The 13,842-nt window shown below is 37.4% G+C and overlaps 1 long non-coding RNA gene across 1 annotated transcript in view; it reads right to left on the bottom strand.

Annotated features, from left to right (window-relative positions):
• LOC140342362 (uncharacterized) overlaps positions 1-13,842 on the bottom strand; it is a 126,457-nt gene that overhangs the window by 26,449 nt on the left and 86,166 nt on the right. Inside the window, exon 4 of the long non-coding RNA XR_011923057.1 lies at positions 4,573-4,686. This is a non-coding gene — a long non-coding RNA (uncharacterized lncRNA). The remainder of the gene's footprint in view (positions 1-4,572; positions 4,687-13,842) is intronic.

The following is a 13,842-nucleotide window of genomic DNA, read 5'->3' as shown; positions in this document are numbered from 1 at the left end:
TTTTTTTTTTTTTTTTTGCTCTGGGCCATCTTTCCACAGGATGGGATAAAGTAAACACAGCTTTCTTTTAATAAGAGATGGTAGTGATTGCTTTTTAATGTGTTTTTCATCCTATACAAGTCAATAAGAATGTAAAAGCAGAAAAAAGCAGGTTGATATAAAAAAAAAAATGCAGATGAGAAGGAGGTCAACAGCAGGCTAGATTCACTGTCAACAAACCATGAATGATTTCAGAAGCGTACAACTAATGTCAAATGTAGGCTTTAGTTCGAAAAAACACCCATACCAGGCCATCTGTCTGATCTACTGTTTGCACTTTTTCAAGTTTAGGAGCCCATAATTTATTGCCATGTATTTGCCAAATCCAGAAAAAAAATGTTGGAAACGAAACCCTCTTCAGTTACTTATTGTTGGCATACCTACCATTACTGAGCTCATGCAGCCTACTGAACAAAAAAGACCTCAATGCAAATTATAATTTTTTCTTATAAAATGTGCGGCTCATTACTTTTCTAGACATGGCTTATTGTGAAATTAAAAAGGTGGAATTCAGTAAGAATATTTACTGTTATTTCATACACCTATATACCTAAAGTCAAGAACAGTCTGCTTTGCAGTACATTCTTCCACAGAAAACAAAACAGGACAGAACAAATTACAAGTAGAGCAAAATCTGAAAGGTTTTCTCAGCTCTAGCAGTTGACTACTACTTACTATATGCTTTTATTGCACCATATGATGGCCATTGTGAAAGACAGATTACCTGTAATGACACTGTAAATCTGTACAAGTATGTCAGATGGTGAAACTATGGTTTGTCCATGTGTCATTCACCAATTGGCACTAAAGAGAAATACTTATTAATTGTATGTATAGGGTAGCATGTGGCAGTGCTGTTTCTTGGGGATTGGCCATTCAATGTGACTAAATAATCCTGTGTAAACCTCAAATTGCTAAACTCTAATGAATTATTCTAAGGAAAACTGCAGCTAAAAACTCATACATAATACCCCTCACACACACACATTCTGATTAATGGACTTGCTTTGGTTTTGCTATATAAATGTAAAGTTTTTCCTGTATCAAAATATTATGGATAACAATGAATGTGCGTTTTTTGTATATTGTGTGATTTCAATATATTAACATCCAGAGAGTTGTAATTAATGATTCATACTCTGAATGGTCTAAGGGTATTAGTGGTGTACCCCAGGGTTCGGTGTTGGGACCTTTACTGTTTAACATCTTCATAAATGATATAGAGTTTGGGATTAAAAGTATAATTTCTGTGTCTGCAGATGACACCACACTATGTAATGTAATTAAGTCTATACAGGATGTCTATAATCTACAAGCAGACCTGGATGTACTGTTTGATTGGGCGGCCAAATGGCAAATGACATTTAATATAGATAAATGTAAAATTATGCACTTGGGAGCTAACAACATGCATGCTTCATACTGTCTAGGGGGAATACATTTGGGGGAGTCAGGAATGGGAAAGGATCTGGGGGTTCTGGTAGATCATAGACCTAATAACAGCATGCAATGCCAAGCTGCAATATCTAAAGCTAGTAAAGTACTTTCTTGTATTAAAAGAGGAATAGACTGCAGAGATGGAGACATAATCCTGCCCCTGTACAAAGCATTGTCAGACCACATCTGGAATATGCAGTCCAGTTTTGGGCACCAGTCCACAAAAAGGACATTGTGGAATTGGAGAGAGTGCAGAGAAGGGCAACTAAATTATTAAATGGAATGGAGGAGCTCAGCTATGAGGAGAGATTAGCTGAACGGAATCTATTCTCCCTTGAGAAGAGACATTTAAGGGGAGGGTTTGATCACCCTGTATAAATATATAAATGGTCCATATAGAGAACTCTCTTCCCCATTATTCACTTTCAGATCATTACAAAGAACAAGAGGGCACTCTTTGCGTCTGGAGGAAAAGAAGTTTAAGCTCTAGATAAGGAGGGGATTCTTTACTGTAAGGTCTGTGAAAATAGGGAATCGGCTCCCTCCGGAAGTAGTTTCAACAATTACTATAGATTGCTTAAGGAAAAAGCTGGATGCTTTTCTAGAAGCACAGAATATAACTGGGTATTAATGCTTTAAAGTAAAAATAACAGTGACTGTTGATCCAGAGAACATCCGATTGCCTCATGGAATCAGGAAGGTATTTTTTTCCCCTGTTGAAGCAAATTGTACCAGGGTTTTTTTTTGCCTTCCTCTGTACCAACTATGTCTTATAGGGTTTTATATCTGGGATATGTTTATTTCCCTAGTGGTTGAACTTCATGGACTTATGTCTTTTTTCAATTTAACCTACTTTGTAACTATATCTATGTAACATGTTGTAGGTTTTTGTGTGTAAAGGTATGGTATTGGAAGTACCAAATGAAGGAGGAGCCATTTAGAAAACAGAAGCAACATTTTAACTTTAGATGGTTCCTACTTTATATCACTGTGCGACTGTAGAATTTTTATATTTTTTTAGACACAGAGGTTGTCAGCTCACTTTTAATTTACCATTGAGTTTTTGGGGAAGCACAGTGACTCAGAGGTTAGCAATCTGACCTTTGCAGCACTGGGTCCCAGATTCAAATATCAGCCAGGACACTATCTGCATAGAGTTTGCATGTTCTCCCCGTGTTTCTTGGGCTTCCTCCAACATTCCAAAAAAACAAAAACATGCAGTTAGGTTTCCCCCAAAATTGGCCTTAGACTGTGTTACTGACATAACAATGGTGGGGACATTAGATAGTGAGCCCCTCTGAGGGACAGTTAGTGACATGACTGTGGAGTTTGTAAAGCGCTGGGTTATATGTTGCCGATATATAAGTAAGCGTGTATATATGTGTTGATTTAAAAATGGTGAACTTCCTAAAGCAAAGTGGGTACACAGAGTTCCCATGTTTCATGTTTCATCTGCTTGTGGGATAGTAGAGCAAAACAGGATCACTGGAAAAAAACGACATGGTCTCCAATGGAAAACATGAAAAAAGGTGCAGTGAACATCAATAATGAGCCAATCCTTGACCAAGAAGCTTCTGCCTGGCACAGCTATGTCATGGTTGTCAAGAACTTCTTGGGGAACTATGAAGCACAAAATTAAGAAGAACTGGTACAAAATTTGCTCTTTAAAAATGTTGGTGCTACTATGAGCTTAAAGGTACACTATCTCTATAGCCATTTGCAAAAATTTCCTGAAAACCTTGGCGATTTCAGTAAAGAACAAGGGGAGAGCTATTAAGATATAAAAGTGATGGAAGGAGATAACCACATATAACCAACAAATTTTATGGACTAGTTAGTATTTCAAAAGCAAGGGAGCTGCTTTTGTACATATGTACTACCAACCTGTGGCTGGTAAGTTGGTTTTTAAGACTTACATCACAGGGATCACATAATCACATAATACCATGCAAAATTTGTCTATGTTTAAACAGGAAATTGAGTGATGGTGAAGGGGGGGCTTGATAAACAATGATCCTAAATGCTAAAGGGCAAGTGGGTAGCAAAGCAGAAGATTTTATGGATTCCTTGTCATGGGTATAACAGCCTGCATGCCTGGCATGTCAGGTTAGTTTGTTCACGTAGGGAAGGTCTATACTATTTCTTAATACATAAATTTAAAAAAAAATTACCATTGCAAAACATGTAATAAAACATTAGCATTCTCCACTGACAATTATTAGAAAAAAAAGGTTGAAAGTGTGGTTGTTGGGTGAATTTGTAAGGAATTAGTTTTCAATAATAATGGCAATAGTCCATTTTATTATTTTTTTTTATAGGGTATATGTTATAGTAAGGGTCTTTTCTACGAACAAATTGATGTTTTGTAAAAGTCAGTGAAGGGTGCTTATTTAACCCTGAATGTATGGTGAATCTTTTTAAATTTCACATTGACCACACATTGTAAAAGGTTACTATCTAAACATTTAATCTTTATTAAATCCAGTTATTTTACTATGTGTAGTAAGTGCTTGAGAAAGCATTTGGGAGTGCCTAGAGATATTAAAGATTGTTTGCCCCTACATATCTGTGCAAGCATGCTCAAAGACATGATCATTATAAATTCGCTGGAAGAACCTTTTATTTTCCCCAATGAGGCACACACTGATCTATCTTTGATATGCAAAAGGGTCACAAAACTTAACTTGGACCCAACTTTGTGTGTTTTTTAGGTCAAATTTCATTCATCCCATCATCATTTTGTGAACAAACATTGGACACCCCCCTTCCCCACACACACACAAAAATGGTTTTCAGTCTGTTGATTTTATTTGGATAGATGATTAACAGAGCAATGATGTGTAAATGTGTAAATTGGAGGTCTGATCAAGGAAAAAGGCAAAGCTGCCTCTTTGACTCTGCATTCTATATATACAGTACATATATATATATATATATATATATATATACTCCTGTTGTACATAATTATAAACTTTGCTCTGGTGATTGGCATACAATGTCAATTCCAGGTGTTGGGTTGACCAACTTTAACGCGTCACTAAATAGATTTGGTTGTTTACAATGTTCCCTTTATAATAGAGCATATTGTGCACTTACCTTCCCCAAGCCTGCTGATCACACAATAAACATCACTGATTCCCGGTTAGCACTGTGCAATCCAGGAAAACCCAGTTTTCAGTGGTAGCCCTTCCTTTCCCAGTCAAGGTCCACCTGTATAGAGTAGAACAAAATAATAAAAACTGATTGAGGTGCTTATACTAGCTATTAACAACATACAGTTAAGAATATTCTCTGAATATTAAATACCAGGTTAGAAGTTGGACCTTTATATCTACCTGGAATTTAGCTTCAGGAAAATTCCACCTATACCCAGTCATCAGAGCCTTGATTACTAAAGTGGGTTATACCATGAGAGACAGTGAGGATGGCAGCTGGAATAAAGGATGTAAACCGAGGACATCACTATTTTTTATCTGGTTTGGAAAACATGGAATTCAATTTGTCACTGAAATTCAGCCAGTCATGTACTTTAATTTTCAGAATTAATATTTGCAAATCCACGGAGTCTCCTTATCCCACAAATATATTTATGAACCATGCAAAAGAAGCAGCCAGAAAACACTGATATCCTACATACTTTTATTGAGGGAAATTTGGACACATTACACAGACTTAAAAAACCAGGCTGACACATTTCAAACTGTTACCCAGTTCTTAATCATATGCTGTGATTAAGAACTATGATTAAGAACTAAGTAACAGTTTGAAACATGTCAGCTTGGCTTTTTAAGTCCTTGCAAAAAATTCATATCTGGTTCAATAAAAGTTTGGGGCAGATCAGCATGTGCTTGCTGTCCTTGTAACCTGATACTATTCCTTAAAAAGGGCCCTGCTGACCTATGAAGTCTTGCACTTTGTCAATGAGGTTTAGTGATTTCATGCTGGTATTAGTATTTATATACTATGCATTCAATTTCCACAATCTAAATCTTCTTAAATGTAACAGTTTGATTACAGGGTATTGCTGTTGCACTAACAATTTCCTTTTCTGTTAGAAATGTGATAAGGACGCCCTACATATATTTTTAAATATCTAACAGTGTTCATTCATCAATTAATTTTCCACTCTGAATTATTACATTTCCAGGATGTGAGAACGACTCTGAAATAAAGCCAGGATTTCAGATCTTTCTCGGAAGCTTTCAGATAAAAATTTATCTTATGTTTTTATAATTTTATTTGTGCAAGCACCTTTCCCTGTAGATTTTCAGATAAACTTGCCTTTTAATGTAGTGCCCTGCATAAATGTTATTCTCCCACAATGACCGTGTTTTTAAATCTTTGTCAATCTCCCTGACTGACAAAGTTTGCATCAGAGTGTGCCAGGGTTTGGGGTAGATTATTACAGCTACCTCCATTTGGGGCACTTCATTTAGTCCTTACACAAAATATTTTATTTGGTTAAAGTAAATACAATATACAAAATTATATATTTTACAGTTAAAAGACTGGATTGCATATAATATTAACTTCATTTTTTTAAATTGTCATTGGGCTTTAAACTTTAGAAATCATATAATTGTTTAATGCTTTATTGAGTTTCAGCTATTTGCAATAAAAAAATGTTCATGTGACCTGAAAAAAAAATGTGTTTCTGGAAACAGTGTTCATTGACTTTTATAACACAGGGGAACCCTTGAAAAACCTTTTAGGTCTTCAGGGAACCCTTACTATAATTACTATATACACAGCTTATCTTATATAGTATAATATTGTGGTGGTGATTGGGAAGAATGCCCCTTACATTGCTTGCTATTAGGAAGGCAGCCACCCTCACAGATGACCAAAAAGACAATTGGTGTCTGTTATATTGACCTGAGAGGCACAAATTGCTCATTGCTTAAGAAACCCCTAGCAACTTCCAGGGGAACTTTGATTGAAAAGTGCTGCTTTAGAAACTAAGATAACATAATTAAACATAGAGCACGATGAAGACCAAGGAGCTGTCAGAATAAGTTTAGGGTAGAGTTCCAGAGCAAATCTTAAACTTTTGTTTTGCCAATTTTGTAACTAAAAAAAAAACAAAAAAACAAAATGAAAAGGTAAAAATCACAGTTCATTACTTACAGGCTAGTACCTATATGCTAGCACTCCAAAAGACAAGTTAAAGATTTTAAACTTAAATGAACCAAGTTTAGAGCCTACTGGGCAATCTCTATTGCTGCCCTAACTGCCCAAACCAATCTGTTGGGTCCTCATTGATGGTCCCATATTTTGTGCATATGTATCAGTTCAATAATATATTGAGTAATTGAACACCATCAGTTTTCACCTTTGTACTTAGAACTAAGCCGCTAGCAAATTATGAGAAGAGTTTGCCTCATGTATCCAGTCTGTGAATCTTGATGTTGTGATGTAGAGTAAGCAAAATGATTTGTTCAATCTCTTTGAAACTAGTTTCAATGTACTGCAGTGGGACATGTGATCTTGTTAGTCTGATGCCTAGAAAGTTAACAGGGGAAGGAAAGGGAAGTGGTACAAGACAGGTAACTTAGTTAATTAAGTCAAGACCAATGAACCAATCAAACTCCATGGAAATAAAAAACAATTAAGAAACTAATCTCTAGGTCAAACATGATTTTCCAAAAGCCTTATGGCTGATAAACAGGTAAGCGATTTTGCCAAAATAATTAAATCCTTAGAGTGAGTATAAATTATTATTGAGCTGGTCCCTTATCTGGTATTGCTCTTCAGTTGTAGTTTCATTCTAATAAACATGATCAGCACTAGACGATTTTATTAAGCCTTGGCTCATCTAGGTCACATCCTAGGCTTTTATCATTTGATGGTGCATTTGGCTGCTCTGGTCTATTTGCTTGTAACGCTACATTTAAAGAAATAAATAGATCTATACAGCTTTGGCAGTAATGACTGACAAATGAGGCTCGCTATCTGCCATGCAAGAACAGGACAAATAAAACATTATGGCTTTTATGAGAATGGCCTTATAGGTGCATGCACCTGTAATCTCTACTGTCAGTTAAAGATAACAGATGTGTGAGGGAAGAACTCACAATTAACAAATCCAGATTCATGAATACGTTTCAGAATAAGACACTTCAAGTGCTTTTCTTTTACGATGCAAGGACTCATGTCTGTCCAATTAATAAGCTGACTTATTTTATATTATCTGTTTACCGGAGGTATCATCTGACAACATTATGTTCTTAGATGCCTGAAATATGATTGTTTATATTACAGTAATAACCTTTATTATAAATGTAGAGTATTATTACTCTGTTTCATTGGTAATAATGTACCCCCTATAGTAAAATAAAGTGCATAAAATGTAACCTGGAAATACCATGAAAGTATTATAAATAAAGTAATGTAAAAATAGAGATGTCAACCATAGAAAAGTTCCTTCAAAAACAAGCAGGCCTGCAATGGCAGCTTCCTTGTTAACAGGTTTTCTGTTAGTTGACAACCATATATGTTATAGGAAAGCAACACAAAGTATGGTACAAGTGGGGATCTCAGCTTACATTAATTACTACACTAATTGTTGGTCCAAAGGGTGTGTTTGGTTGCCTTCTTATTCAAAGAAAGTGTTCAGTACAGGTAGTCCCTGGGTTAAGGCCATCTGAAATATGGACACCTCCTAGATACGAAGGGGGCTCCCCTGCTCGCTTGTGTGCGGTTTGCATGACTTGCAGAAGAAATCTTTTGAGGTTGTGGTTGATCTTAGGGGGTGAGCTGTTTCTGGAGCCTCTTGTAACACTTTAATGGCCAACACAAACTCTGCAATTGTTTCTTTTTGCATATCAAAGCGCAGCTTGCTCCAGAAGTTAATGAATGTCTAGGCTCCATACAGTTTTTTTTTTTTTTGCTTTGTTTGTGATTAACTCACAGAGTATACAGTACTGACACCACGCCGCCTAATAATGTTGAAACAAACATCTGTCCTTATTGCATTTAATAAAATAATGTATCTGTTCCGACTTACATACAAATTCTACTTAGGAACAAACCTACACACCTATCTCGTATGTAACCCAGGGACTACCTGTATAAAGTCTTAATACAGTACATGTAGAAGGGTAAACAGAAACACAGTCTTTTCAGTCTCCTGGCCCACTAGTTCCTAACACAGCTTTTTCCTAATAGCCACAATCAGAAACTCCACTCCCCAGCAGTTCTTTTGCTTTAAAAAATCTATTTGTAGAATTCCAATAGAGAAAAAAAAATATAGAGCAGCTAAAAAAATCCACCCTTTCTTCTATGGCTAAATTACAAAGCCCTAACTAGACAGAAATGTAACTACTAATTCTCTGGTAATCGTGGAGCCTTTAACCTAAAGTTTTAGAATCTAGGCACCAGATACCCCATCCATAACCACTCTGTAGAGCATCAAGGATATATTTTTGACAATGTCCAATGTTTATAACGTAAAAGGTATATCAATTTGATAGAAGATATAATAGTCCTTTTATTGCATGGAATAAACAGAAAGTCAGAACATAACAGTGCCTCTAGAATCTATTTTAACACATTCACAAGCAAACCCTCCTGTTCTTTTCCCCATGATTACCAAATATCTCTGTAGATATTGTAACAAAAATCCAGTTCTAGCACTGGGGAAATATTAAGTCACTGCAACTTGTTTCCTTAGATTTCACAGTTCTTTAAACTACTTGTATCACCCCTCGTAATTGTGACAAATAAATCTGCAGTGAGTCCTGATTACTTATAAAGGAAGATTTTGGTCAGCAAAATTACATAGTGCTTGGCTGTAATTCTTTCGACAGAGCTGAAGGTTCAGACTTTTTTTAATCTTCTCAAGGAATGTGTGTAGTATACAAGAGAGATGGATGGAGTTGAACTTGCTGCATTGAGTGCTCTTCATGCCAAAGTGGGCCTTTAACCTGTTCAGGTTTTAAGTAAGCAGTAAACAGGATTAATTTATACATAAAAATAAAAAAGTGTTGTATTTAAACACCTTCAACATCTTTCTAAAATTAAGGATAATTAAACTATTTCCCATATAAACAAAATACTGCTTTTGCTGCAATACAGACCTTCCCTCTGGAGTTGTCTTATACAGCTCCAGGTAGAGCCTATTGGGGGGGGGGGAGTAAAAAACCTGGCATTGAGCTCTCATAAAGGCATGCTCTTCTACTACTGATTTGCTGCATAGTTTCCAAGCTCATGCTGACTTTGTAATATGTAAACTGCTATTGTTGACCTTTTTCTGACTAGTCAACTTGTTGTCCATTCATTTCATTTTCATTCTCAATGATAAAGCATTATTGGCCTAACCTCATCTGCATAACATTTTGTCTGTCTGTGACATTTTTGTTCACCCTTCTATTGTCTTTTTACTCTGATATAACCTTCTATCTCACCAAGGGATTTTAATCTGTTGGTTACATGGTTGTCCTCATGTCAACCACTATAATAGCTGTTGGAATGATTTAAACCTGAGCATACCTTTATATTAAACCTGATGACAATGACAATAGGGATATGTAATTTTACAAATCTGAAAAGACTAGGTACTCTGGAAATGAAATATATACCTATTCTAAATGTGTCAGAGCTTGGTGCATTTTTATTTGCTTAAAACTGCATCCTGGATCCTGGTAAACATTGTATAAAAAAGCATAAACTTCCTTTGAGCTACAATCAGTCTGTTTAACAGTAGATGGGAAATACCTTACTAGTTTCTATCTCTAGTTTAACATCTTTTATTAGGTTCTAGAAATATATACAGAAAAATAAAATATAATAAAGCAGACACAATAGGCAAGAAAATTCGGCAAATGGAAATGAAAATAGTTTAAATTATAAATAAAAGGTACAGTACTTTACTATATATAATAAGATATAAATATATTTAGCACATTGATTTGTTCAATGGTGGGGGCAAGTTTTAGCTTCAATTATAGGAGGAGCTTACTCCTTATTAACTTCAAAGCCCTGTATACATTGTTTGCTTAGAATACTAAATGGGGGAAAAATCTCCTCAATCTGAAGATAAACAATACCAGAAAACTAACTTGGGTTTTTACACATCGAAGTTGGTTCCCAATTGCCTCATTGTTTTTGTTTATTTCTTTATTAGAAATATTTTCCTTCATCTACTGTTCTAGGGACAGGGGACAAGAAGTGAGAGGAAACCCCTCAGCAGGGATCCTTATTCTATCAAGGAAAAAAAAAAGAAAAGTGTAATGGGCCTGGGCACACAAACCACAGCCAACTCCAAGAATCCTTTAATCAAGCTTTATTGTCGTCATAAAACAAGAAAAGGGTTATTGACAGATGATAAGTCCGATAAGCGTGGTACAGGAGGGTAAGGCAAAGGCAGGTCAGGAACAATCCGAGGTCAGGGCAGGCAGCAGGCAAGAGTGGTCACAAACAATCCAAGGTCAGGGCAGGCAGAGTTCAGGCAGAATCAGGTATCAGACCACGTCGCTGCTAGTGACACGAATATTAGTAATGACCGATTGGCCGCAGCGAATTTAAACTAACTATGTCCCCCCCACAGCGAGCCAGCCGAGTGCCACGCCCTTGGGGGGTACAAAAGGCACGCATGGTAGCACGCGCACCTCTTCCCACAGCTCCCCTGGGACGTGCCCTACTTTGCACATCCACGGGAGTGTTGAGAACAGGACTTTCTGTAATCACGTCCATAGAGATGCTGGGGATGCCGCCTGCCCGAACAGTAGTTCGGCTATAACTGATCCCTCCGCCTGCAGGGAGAGACACGCTGCAAGCAGGGCAGCAGCCTCGGCCATGCTGCCTGCTGCAGCGGCGTCTCCCTCTGCGGCTGAGATTCCCAGGGATGCTGCGGGCTCGCTGGACAGGTAAGTTCCTTATAAAAAGTTTTTGATCCTAAAACGGAATTCCTTTTCAGAGACATTAGGGGGGCCAAACATCAGAGACGCCAAAAAAAAGGATTTTACTGTAGAGGGTCAAGGTAATTAAAAATCTATAATATACTGGGAGAACATAGAGAAATTTAAGGGTATGTTTGATATTCTGACTGGAGTTCAGCTTTAAAGCAAGTACTCATCAGCTGTGTACCAGTCTACACATTTTCCACATTCAGCTACTATGTAATCCATAAACTAATAAGAAGAATTCTTTTACCTTTCCTGACCTGCTTTATTATGTCTCGGATGCTCCCTCCCCAGATACTGCAGCTCACAATTGCAGAGTTTTAGGAACAGAAGCAGTGCTGTCAACTCAAAAAAAGATTGGGCACATGTGGCCAGGGGCTGAAAGACAAGCTACAGGCTTGTGAATCAACAGTAAAGCTGGGCTCACACAGACTGTTTTTAAAAAGTATATAAATTCTCCCATCAGGCCAGCTTGTATGTGCACATACAAGCTGCCACAGAATGCCCAACTGCGCTTTGGCTCGTATTATGCATGAAGCAGTGTGCAAATACAAGCTGACCCCAAAGGACCTCTTCAATCAAGGAAGAGGTCATATTGGTACACTGCTCCGGGCAACCCTGGCAAAACCTTGGAATGTGTGAATACTCCACTAGGGACTCAGGTGCGGTGTCCTCTTACGACCTCTCCCTTGATTGGCTGAGAAAGGGTAAACCATGATGACAGATGATGAGCATTATCAGGGTTTACCTTTTTTTAAAGCCAATCAGTACTAGAGGTGAATGGGGAAACATGTCCTCATTAGTCCTCTAGTGTCTGGGGATCCCACACTGTCAGGAGTCCCACAGCTGTGCTCATGTCAGCGTGCAACTGTGTGAATCATTCTTTCTTGGTGGGATAACCTGTAAAAAAAAGGTAAGTAAGTACAGTTTACATCAATAAGTACATCAATCACAAACATATAATAAAAATAAAACAACTTTCACATTAAAGTCCTATTAAATAAGTATATTTAACCCTTTCAAGGAAAGAGTAAGGGTTATTATGAATCCTGTACTCATTCCCCAGAGTGGGGAGGCAGACATCAGGAGGTCTACTTATTAAAGGGAGCTTCCAGATTCCAAATTCATTCTAAAAACACTTTTAAATGCTAGAAAAAGCCTCCACTGTTTTCAATTGAAGCATTCATAAGCGTTACAACACTTATAAAAGCGTGGAAATGGCTAAAAAAACACACAGTGGAGATTTCTATTGATGTTTTTTTATCATTTTAACCCCCCAGCGTTCAAATTAGATCAGTATTCCTATGCAAAAAGCGTTACAATTTTTGCATGGAAATTTATTTTACACATATATATATATATATATACAAAATTATTTGAATTTCCTGTCGCGCCTCCTGCATGAACTGATGCATGCACCAACATCACCGGGAAACCCTGTAGAACGTATCTGCAGTCGCTGGGCGAAGATCGGAGAAGAAAGACACCGCCAGAGGACCTGGACAGACGAGCAGGACGCCAGAGGATGCCAAAGGAACAAGGTAAGTGGGGGGTTTTACTGTTTTTAGCGACCCCGAGTGTGACACTCAGGAACACCGCTAGGGGGGTTAAGACATTCTTGGACGTTTTCAAACATTCTAATTTTTAAAATATAGCAAAGAGCATTACCCTAAATGCTCAAAAACATTCCTCAAGCAAACTGTCTGATGTAGACTAGCTCATTGGAATGAGTGGGAATTTTAAACATGGGCTTTTAAACGTTCAAGATAAACTCTGGGGAAACGTCTGTGTAGACTAAGCCTAACAATGCTGATAGCCATGATCCCCTGCAAAATGATCTCATCCCATGCACAGCCTACCTGATCATCACAGCACTGCAGGGATTACAAGTGCAGTGCAGCAGTGTTGCCCCCCATCCTTCACAGGACACCGCTGTGGAACTTAACTGGCACCAATAGGTATATGTGAGACTTTGCAGAGGACTAAAGAATATGAGTGTATTTACACTTACAATAGGAGATGTAGCACATATTGTTTAAAAAGGGGACCATAGTTCTTCACAACCCAAAAAGAGGCCAAGAAACTAAAGTTGAAAAAACAACAATCACAAGCTCTTTGTAATGTACCACTGCAACACTATAAACCCCTACAAGTTCTCTCTGATCAAAGGAGCAGAGAGCATTCCATAATTGAAAAGGAACTGATCAGTTGATAAGCCAGTTTTCCTCAGCTGAGTTTTTCAATGTGTAATGTAGCCATACAACAGTTTTTGATTGAGCCCCTTAGTATTTGTATTTACAATGCTACAGCATGGTAATGATGCAGCACATTTACCCCAGGGTAAATAAACAGTGATCAAAGACCTATATCATAGTAAGACATACATTTATTAGACATATTCACATTTGATTGGCATGTGATATACATGTGTAAATATTCAAATAGCTGCCTGTTTTCCAAAGCT

Source organism: Pyxicephalus adspersus, chromosome 12 (assembly GCF_032062135.1).
Source record: "Pyxicephalus adspersus chromosome 12, UCB_Pads_2.0, whole genome shotgun sequence".
Lineage (NCBI taxonomy): Eukaryota > Metazoa > Chordata > Amphibia > Anura > Pyxicephalidae > Pyxicephalus > Pyxicephalus adspersus.
The sequence above is the reverse complement of the archived record's forward strand: the minus strand, read 5'-3'. Positions and strand labels throughout refer to the sequence as shown.